This window comes from Arachis duranensis, chromosome 7 (assembly GCF_000817695.3).
Source record: "Arachis duranensis cultivar V14167 chromosome 7, aradu.V14167.gnm2.J7QH, whole genome shotgun sequence".
NCBI classification, from domain to species: Eukaryota; Viridiplantae; Streptophyta; class Magnoliopsida; order Fabales; family Fabaceae; genus Arachis; species Arachis duranensis.
Window position 1 is genome coordinate 36,092,893 of NC_029778.3, and position 10,483 is coordinate 36,103,375.

The window sequence follows — 10,483 nt, forward strand, 5'->3', positions numbered from 1 at the left end:
TGATGCTTGCAATTGGTTGTTTAGATTTAATATTCCTTGATAAAATACTTGGTTGGATTTTAAAATAGATTTTTATGTTCTTAACTTGGATTGATCAATTAGAGACTCTTGAGTTATCAAAAGTGTTTTGTTGATTGGTAATTGAAGATCGCCAGTTAGCTTGAACTTCACAAAAGCTAGTCTCTCACTATGAGTTGACTAGGACTTGTGAACTCAAGTTGATTGTATGCACTTGACTTTCCTCCATTAGTTAGAGGTTAACTAAGTAAAGGCAATTCACATTTACTATTACAATTGACGATGATAATGAGGATAGGACTTCTATTCTCAATCCTTGCTAAGAGTTTTCTTATTTATTAGTTTACTTTCTTGCCATTTTACTTTCTTGTTTCTTGTTACAAAATCTAAAAATATACTTTTTCATAACCAATAATAAATACACTTCCCTGTAATTCCTTGAGAGACGACCTGAGGGTGAATACTTTGGTTAATTTTATTGGGTTTGTATTTGTGACAGACAATTTAAATATTGATTGAGGTTTAATTGTCGGTTTAGAACTATACATGCAACGCGACATTTTTGTAAAATCCTTTACCGACAATTTTCCTCCGTCACTTTGTCATTACGCACCCAACCTACAACCACCGCGACATCTACCCCTCCTCTGGTTACAGCACCGGCCTTATCATCCGGGTCAGGGGCAAAGCTATCATAAGGGTTGAACCCTATCAAGATATTCAGACTTATCATTCGCGGAGTTAGTCCTTAGATATGGGTGGCACCCACACATGATCATAGCCACACCCTCTACCATAGCCACAATAAGAGTCACAACCATAGCCCCAGCCCCAGGTACATTCTTATCCACTTTGGATATCGGGAGCATCCAGAGAGGATGTGACATTCATACAATAGGCTTGTCTTAAGGGGCTTCCCTTAGATGGAGGTGATTTATGTTTTACATTTAAGTGGATCATACCTAAGTTTAGCATAACTTCAGATCACGTTTGCAAACTTTGGTGGTGTTTGTTTAAAGTAATTAAGGATTTTTTAAGTTCAATTTATAAACTTGTGTCATATTGAAAAACATGAAAGTCACCTACATTTAATATTTTAGCAACACTTTGAATTTGTCCAGGGTGTTGTGTAGAAGATATACAATGCTTTGCGGGTGAGAGCCACCAAGCACCTCTAGAGGTGCTTTCGGATATCCCAATAAGGATACTCCCGTAGATTGGACCTTAGACTAGACCTTAGACGATATTCTCAGCCAACAGAAGGAGTACTAGGCCATAGAAGATTATCGGGCGACCCGGGCTAGGGCGTGGACAATCAAGCATCTCACACCAGGGGATCTATGAACACAAAGGAATCCACCACCTACCAGGTGACGGTGAAGAAGATAGTTCGTATATATTAATTGTTATCTGTGTTACTCATTTGTTTATTTTATTATTCATAAATATGATGAATAATGACTTCTTGTTTTTCTAAATTAGATTGTTAGGTGGGCAAGCTAGGTTACCCACACGGAGCAAGATATTCAAGAGTGGCTCATTTAGCAATACGCCACCCATGCCTCCTTCCTTCCACCTCATCGTTCATCTTATCTTCGATCACCGACTAGCCACCACCAGCATTACAGTAGGGAGGTAATGGATCAACAGGGGTGATGATGATGACTTCATCTTGGACTCCTTACTTGTAGTTCAGATTTTATTTATTTGTAATTGAATTTTCAAGACATTTTTGTATTTATTTTGTTTCATTATATTTGAATTTAAAATAAGGTTGTACATTTACTATTTATTCTATTTCGAATAATTACTATTTTGTATTATTAATTGATTTTAAATTTTTAGATAGTTGAACGATATAACAGGTGTTTGGTTACTTAAATAATAACCTTATATAAAATCCCAAAAAAGAAAACAATTTTTTCGATGGCCTAAATATTCGTAATAGACAATTTAAAAAAATAAAAAATCATTTATTTTCTTTTTCCGACAATCCTGTCGTCGGTAATATTAAATTATTTTTTAAATATTTTTTCCCAAATTCAAATTTACTGACATATGTCACCATCTGTATTATTTTTTTACTACCGTTGTCGGTAATATTGGTTGTGTTTTTCCAATGCCATATTTGACCACACACTTTTATCGAAGTAAAACTAAATCTCAACACTTTGATTATCGGTAAGGTCGTCGGTAAAATTAGTGCATGTTGTAGTTGATCGTGGTTTGGTTGCAACTAATTCACAAATCATATGCATGCAAAATTTGTTGAAATAGTTGTATATTGACCTTACAAGAAAAAAGGAATGTTCGCACACTTTTTTCTTGCCACGCTTTTATGAGGGTGGCAACTGGTTAGTGATTTAACCACGCTTTTTTTGCCACGCTTCTAAAGCATAACCATAGAGAAAAATCGGCATGCCTTATTAAGGGTGGTGACTGATTAATGATTTAGCCACACTTTTTTTGTCACGCTTCAAAAGCGTAGCCATAGAAGGAAATAGGTACGCTTTTGAAGCATGGCAAAATGGTTTTGTTATCGTCACATTTTTAAAGCGTGGCCCTTTCCTCTAACTCTTTTAACACGCTTTAAAAGCATGGCCACAATGTTCCAAAATAATAAAAAAAAGGTTTCCGCACCTCTTTCTTCGAAACACACAATTTTACACAACAATGCCCTAACAACACTCCTTTCTTTCTTTGAAACACACTCTCTTCTTCGAAACAATGCCTTGAAAAGTGAAAACCCTAACACAAAGCTCGTCATCTTAATGGCAGCGGCACTCTTCACCTAACATAGCGCTTATCACTGGTGCTCTCACTCTCTCCCCCAATAACACTCATTGGTCAACCTCGTTCAAACCCTCTCTCGCAACCCCTCTGTAGGTGCCACCTCTGCCAGTGCTCCCTGCGTCGGTGCTCCTTCCGTCTCTCCTGTAAACCCCTATCCCTCCTTCGGTGGTGACTCACTTTGGTAATGCCTCCCTCGACGTTCATTCTCTATTGCAAACCCTCTATCGACGCTCACTCTCTCTCAAAAACCCTCAATCGTCGCTCTTTCCTCCATGGTTCAGCACCCGTCGCGTTGCCGTCTCCCTCTCTGAAGTCGTCGTGCCGTCGTCTCCCTCTCCCTCACTCGTCGAACCTTTGTCAGCCATGTTTAGTATTCGCAGCACTTTGGTAAATTATTTGGTCAATTTTTTTCTTGATCTGATTATTTATTTTTGAATTTGATATTTTGTTTTGATTTTCTTGGTTCTTCATTTTTTCTTATTTTTCTAAATTTCTATTTTTTGTTCTAATCTGATATTTGGTTTAGGGTTTTTTTTTCTAAACTTCTTGACATTTGGTTCTGTTCTGCTGCAGCTGTGGTAGTGCTCAGTTGGTGCTATGTGGTGCTGAACTACTACTGCTTTGCCTGTTCTGTTATTCTAGTTTTTCTACGTTGACTATCACTAGGTTAATTTTTTCATACTTTAAGCATTCACGGTTAGGGTTTTGATTTTGTTTAATTTTTGTTGATTGAGATTGATGGTTTGAGTTAATTGTTTCTTTGCTATGTGTGTGGTTTAAGATCTGAGTTGTTGTATATTTTTATGAAAGAGGATTGAAACTTGTTAAATGAAGTAAACTTTGTGTTATGTTTGGGAGAATATGTAGTTCTTAGGATCCACTTTCATTGAATCTACTATTCCTTTTAAAAACTCGTTGATAAAGTTTTCTCGGGTTTAGATTTGTTCTTGCCCAAAGAAACTCTGCTTGTGATAAGTCGTTTTAATTAATAACTCTGCTTGGCAACAATGTGTTTTTAAATAGCAGGGGACTCCTACTGGGAGAAAAAGTCTAAGGCTGTTGGTCTTAGGCCAACTGCAAACCATTTGTGTGATTTGAATCCTGAGGATGCGCACAAATTTCTTAGGCAAGTTGCTGAAGTTTTTGAAGGAATATAAATGATTAATATTGTAGCTCAATGTTTTTCAGATTTGGGGGATCATGAAAAAGCTAGTATAAGTTTGAAGTTTAGCTTCTATATCTATGCTTGTCATCTATTATTAATTAGTTACTTCTCCATATTTTTTCCTCTTCTTTTTTTTTTCATGTTTTTCTAATTTGACATTAAGAAATTAATGACTAAACATGTTGGGCTAATTAAACTCATTTTAAAAACAGAATTGGTTGAAACCCATAAATAGAAGCTTTTCTGCGGTAGCACTAACAGTTGATATCTAACAGTAGTATCATATTTGACATTTCTATGCCCCTATTTAACATGCATTATTGTGTGATTCATCATAAACCAAGCACTTCCATTCATATGAAGATTGTAACAATATTTTGGATCATAAAATATCTTAATTTTTCTCTTATTTACTTTCTGTTTCATTTTTAATATATTAGAATATTTATATATCATTGAAAATGTATATGATCATTTTAATATTTGTAAACTTCTCTACTTAGAAGATTTATTTTCTTTTGCTATTAGGGAAGCTTTGTTTGGAGAAGTGTGAGGAGCTTGATCTTAAAAGAGTAGGCTATTGTTTTTATCTAGCTGGATGTTGTGAAATGGCAGCTCAAGTGTATCCTAAAGGCAAGTTTGGAGAAATTTTGACTTCTTGGTAACTTTGTAGGGACACTGTCCCATTATTTATTAGATTCTTCATGATTTTCTTTCTTTTGTTTTTTGGCTATGTATGTTTAAATTTTATCTACTTCGTTCATATACATCACATCCCTATTATTAGAGAGACTAGCTTGTGTTTTGGAGCTTCTGCCTAACAAAACTAAATAAAAACCATAGAAATAATATTAAATAAATTAAAAATACATATATAATAATGTTACTCTCACTCTCATCTCATATAGTATGCTAAGCTGTGATTGCAAGTGTTGTCATTATCAGTGGGTGAAATGGGAACTATGATTACCCTTGGCGCAAGGGAGTCTTGTGAATTTTTCCATGATTGCATGAAGGGCAAAAGGTACTTCTATGCTATACTTTTCTAAATTCTAATTATTATAAAATGTGAATTGGTAATTGGATTAACATATTATATATGTCGCCAATGAGTTATAGCTCAAATGACATAGTCTTCCCATACTCATCTAAGAGGTCGCGGGTTTAAGTCTCCCTATCTTTGGTAAAAAAAAACATATGATATATGTCACTAATTACTATTTGATTTGTCTTGTAATAAAAATTGCATACTATATCTATAGGTTTGGTAATATAAAATGACTGAATTTATATTGTGCAGTAATGAACGTAAAGTCAGAAAAATTTTGATGGTGGAGCATAACTTTCACTCTTTGGGATCAAGACAAAGAAGAGGCCCCATGCATGCATATATGATATGATCATTGAAAACAAATTCAATTGCATTGCAAAAAAGCATAAAAAAGGCCATACAGGTCCTATACATATGCTTGAGTAAAGACAAATAAAGGAAAAGCAAATATATCACTGAAGATACAGTAGGAGCACACAGTGGATGGTATCAACTATTCACCTAACTTCTCATTATTCTCAAGCTTTATAGTTTATATCTACACTCTGATATGTAGAAGTGTTATTGTTCATCTTTCCTTTACTTTGTTTTTGAGTTGTGTCTAAAAATGTAACTCAACTATATGTTACGTCGTACAAAAAATATGGTTATTAATGTATAGTGAAAACTTTGTCATGTTTTGTATTTCTTAATTGACACACAAGCTAAGCATGGGGCAACATTACATCACCAATTAGTTAGTTATTAATAGTTCATAATTATTATATGTAATTATATATGTCTCTTTTTATTGTATTTATGATCCACACTATCAAAGCTTTTATAATTAAAATGCTTAAAATTTAATTCATATTGGCTGCAAAAGAAAAATATTTACTTTTAAAATTCAACAACGCTATTGGCACGCTTTGTAAGCGTACCTGTATCTCGTTGTCATCAAAGCCACGCTTAATAAGCGTAGTCATATATTACCTTACTGGCACGCTTTAGAAACGTAGCTAAAGCAAACAATCTAGGCACGCTTCAAAAGCGTGGCGCTATGTACACTTTTTGGTACGCTTTTAAAGCGTAGCTATAGAGTTATACATATGCCCACGCTTTTCAAGCATGGAACATATGAAAGCATGGCAAACAAAAAGCGTGCCGATAGATCCATAAAAGCGTGGCGATAGAGCAACCGGCACGCTTGCAGATGTGACCATTTTAAAAGCGTGCTGATAGCTCAAAAAACTATTGGCACGCTTTTTTATACTTTTTGACACGCTTTAAAAGTGTGACAAAATGTTTATTTTCTTGTAATGTGAAATCCCAGCAATTCAGTACTTCCAACATTGTATGATGACAATATGAGTGCGTATTTTATTGATAGAAAATCTTATTCTATATCGTAAGATTAAACATTTTAAATTATACTTACGTTTTGTAAGAAAAAGAGTAGTATAGTAAATCAAAACAAATTTAATGTTATTCATATTGGTAGTTTGGTACTATAGACCAATACAAGTTGTTGACATATTCACTAAATCCCTCTCTTACTCTCTTCTTGAGGCCTTCAATAGGTGTAATTTAAACTTAAAGTCACTCCTTGAGTTTCATTATATTTGAGAGGGAATATTAGAGATAAGAGTATAGCTACTAATAGTGCTTATAGCTATTTCTTTTATATAGATTTCACTTAGCTTTCTATCGATCTTCATCTCTACAAGCTTTTCTTTTTCCAAAATTACATCTACTACTCCTACCCCTTTTAAAACTTCAACGCACTAGCAAGGATATAGTGAAGCACACTACTACTCCTACCCTTTTCTGAATAACAAAATCCATGAAAAGAAAATAGAAGAAAAGAAAAATTCCTTAATATTGTTCAGTATTCACGAAAAAACCCTTGATGGGATGGAAATGATGTCACTAAATTACTGGTATCACTTCTAGCTTGCAACGGGAATTTCCATAGGTTTTCAACATATTCGAAGATAAATAATGATTTTATGTATTTTTACCTAATAATAACTTAAATATTTAGGACAAAAAATTTTGTAAAGAGTTTTTATGACAAATAATTTTGATCGTATATTTATACGTTTTTTTTTTTTTTTTTTTTGGTTCAAAAACTAATTTGAAAATTGAAACTACCCTTGCTTAAACATATTATATATTAGGCCATTCTTCTTAACCAAAAAGAAAAGACATTGTACTATAGTAGGCCATCTATTGATCTCTTTACATTCAGGAAGAATGAAATACATATTATATCAAAGTCTCAATAAGGAATTCGAAATACCTTAAAATCTGATATGTTAAATTGTGCAATTGAACAAAAATGTAGTATAGCTTTAAAGATAAAATTTTCTCCTGTATATTCAGAGTTAAGTACCACATTCAATTTTTCCTTTCAATTGTCAAACAATTAATAATGACAATGATGGTCAGTGGCGTCCATAATAACCATCACCATCATTATTATCTTCAATGAATGCTATTTATAGAAATGGCAATGGAAAATGTTATTGCAATCACACCACAAACTTGAAGTTCCAATTGACTATTCTTAATAATAAGTTTCCACGCATTTTGTATAATTGCTCCATAATCATAGTCCTTCTAATAATGCTTTCATTGACACAATGCAATAAAAGGAAGTGCTAACGAAGCCTCTCTTAAGAGATAATGATAGTGATGGTTTGTGGTACATCATTATTTTTGGGTGCGCCAAAGGAATATTATTGTAAAAATAATAAGACTAAAGAGAATCTTAATATTATTAAGCCTGCAAAGGAGTAGCTTAGCCTAATGACAAAGGTAAGATATTGTATCTTAAGCAATGTTCTGAAAACTGGACCAGACCGGCCGGTTCAACCGGGAACCGACAAAGAAAATGGTCCGATCCAGTATGTAAAACCACTTAATCTAAAACCGCTCGAAAAATGCTGAATTGGCCGGTAACCAGTCAGTTAGACCAGACCAGAAGCCGGCCGGTTTACAAAAACGACGTCATTTCCTTTGTTGAAAGGGAAAAGATTGCACGCATTATCCACTTATCCCCCACTTCCCCAACTCCTTCCTGCAGCTAATGCCCTAGCCTCCACCAAAGAAAGCAAACCCTAGCAGCCTCCACCAATCGTCGTTGCTGTCTGTCGGAGTCAGAGATTGCTGCCGCCATCCGTCGCACTCAAGAACTACCGTCTTCGTGCTCTCAGGCCTCTCGCTGGATCCTCCGCATCGTGTGCTCGCATCTCGCCTCTCTCCTCTTTGCTCGGCTGCTCGCGCCTCCCTCCGCCAGTGAGTGCTCGAGCTGTGCGCATTGGTTACTGCTTGCCGTCCGTGGTTGTCCTTGCTCGATTCTGCTTCCCAGTGTCACTCGAGTCTCGTGTCAGTCACTGGCATCTCGTGGTTCGCCTGTCTCGTCGTTGGCGGCAGAATCAACTCGTGGGGTTGTCTCTTGCTTCGTTGCCTTTCGTAGGGTGGTCACTAACTCGCCGTCGACCGTTGGTGAGTCCCTGCACCATCATGTTCTCTCTTCTCCAGATTTCCCTTCTCCCTGTATTTTTGCATGTTGCTGAAAAAATTGCTAATCAATAAATTTGCCTTGTTGCTGATCTAAATGTTGCTGTAAATCGGGACTTTACTAAGATTTGTTAAATTTGTTGCTGTAACTTGAATTTGTTGCTTCCCAATTACAAAATCATAACAGAATGCTCAGTCAGTGCTTGGTTGATTGGCTTTTGGTGCACGAAATCGTGATTCACACTTCTAACAACTCCGTTGCAACTAACCAGCAAGTGCACTAGGTCGTCCAAGTAATACCTTACGTGAGTAAGGATCGATCCCACGGAGATTGTCAGCTTGAAGCAAGCTATGGTCATCCTTGTAGATCTCAGTCAGGCGGATTCAAATGGTTATGAGGTTTTGATAATTTAAAAGATAAATAAAACATAAAATAAGATAGAGATACTTATGTAATTCATTGGTGGGAATTTCAGATAAACGTTTGGAGATGCTTTGTTGCTTCTGAACCTTTGCTTTCCTATTGCCTTCATCTAATCATGCGTGCTCCCTTCCATGGCAAGCTATAGGATCCTCTCAGTGAAAATGGTCCGGCTATGATTTCTGCTCGGCTAATCAACTGTCGGATTTCTCGTCTCGAATGAAAAATACCAGGCACAGCTACCGCAGGGCTAATCATCTGTCGGTTCTCGCTAGTGTCGGAATAGAACCATTGTCCTTTTGCACACTGTCACTGCGCCCAACATTCGCAAGTTTGAAGCTCTTCACAGTCATCCCTTCCCAGATCCTACTCGGAATACCATAGACAAGGTTTAGACTTTTCGGATCTCAGATTCAAATGCTCTATTGTCAGGAGAGACGATGTGAATCTTTGATTAGAGACCCAAGAAAATATACTCCAGCTGACGTCCAATGAATACGTTGAACATCATGTAGACCGCTTTGTGGTTGTCAGGCACGTGGATCTTGGCTAAGCGATTACTGAAGATAGTGGGTGATTGTCACAGGTCACCCCTTCAGTCTTGACTTAACTGAATTAAGTACGAGAGTATATCTTGGAGAAGAAGTAGGCGTGAATTAAAGGAAAAACAATAGTACTTGCATTAATTCATGAGGAATAGCAGAGCTCCTCACCTTAATCTATGAGGTATAGAAACTCCACCGTTGAAAATACATAAGAACAAGGTCAAGGCATGGCCGAATGGCCAGCATCCCGAATGGCTGATGAGCAGATAATTTATACGCTTTTGGCACTGTTTTTAGTATGTTTTTAGTATGTTTTGGTTAGTTTTTAGTATGTTTTTATTAGTTTTTATTTAAAATTCACTTTTCTGGGCTTTACTATGAGTTTTTGTATTTTTCTGTGATTTCAGGTAATTTCTGGCTGAAATTGAGGGACCTGAGGAAAAATCTGATTCAGAGGCTGAAAAAGGACTGCAGATGCTATTGGATTCTGACATCCCTGCACTCGAAGTGGATTTTCTAGAGCTACAGAAGCCCAATTGGCGTGCTCTCAATTGCGTTGGAAAGTAGACATCCTGAGATTTCCAGCAATGTATAATAGTCCATACTTTGCCCGAGATTTGATGGCCCAAACTGGCGTTGCAAATCAGCTTCAGAATTCCCGGCGTTTAACGCCGGAACTGGCACAAAAATTGGAGTTAAACGCCCAAACTGGCACAAAAGCTGGCGTTTAACTCCAGGAAAAGTCTCTTCACATGAAAGCTTCAATGCTCAGCCCAAGCACACACCAAGTGGACCCCGAAAGTGGATTTTTACGTCATTTACTCATTTCTGTATACCCTAGGTTACTAGTTCACTATTAATGGGACATTTTGACATTGTATCTTTACCTCATGACATTACACATTTCTTATTGTATCTTCTACGGCATGAGTCTCTAAACCCCATGGTTGGGGGTGAGGAGCTCTGCTGTGTCTTGATGGATTAAT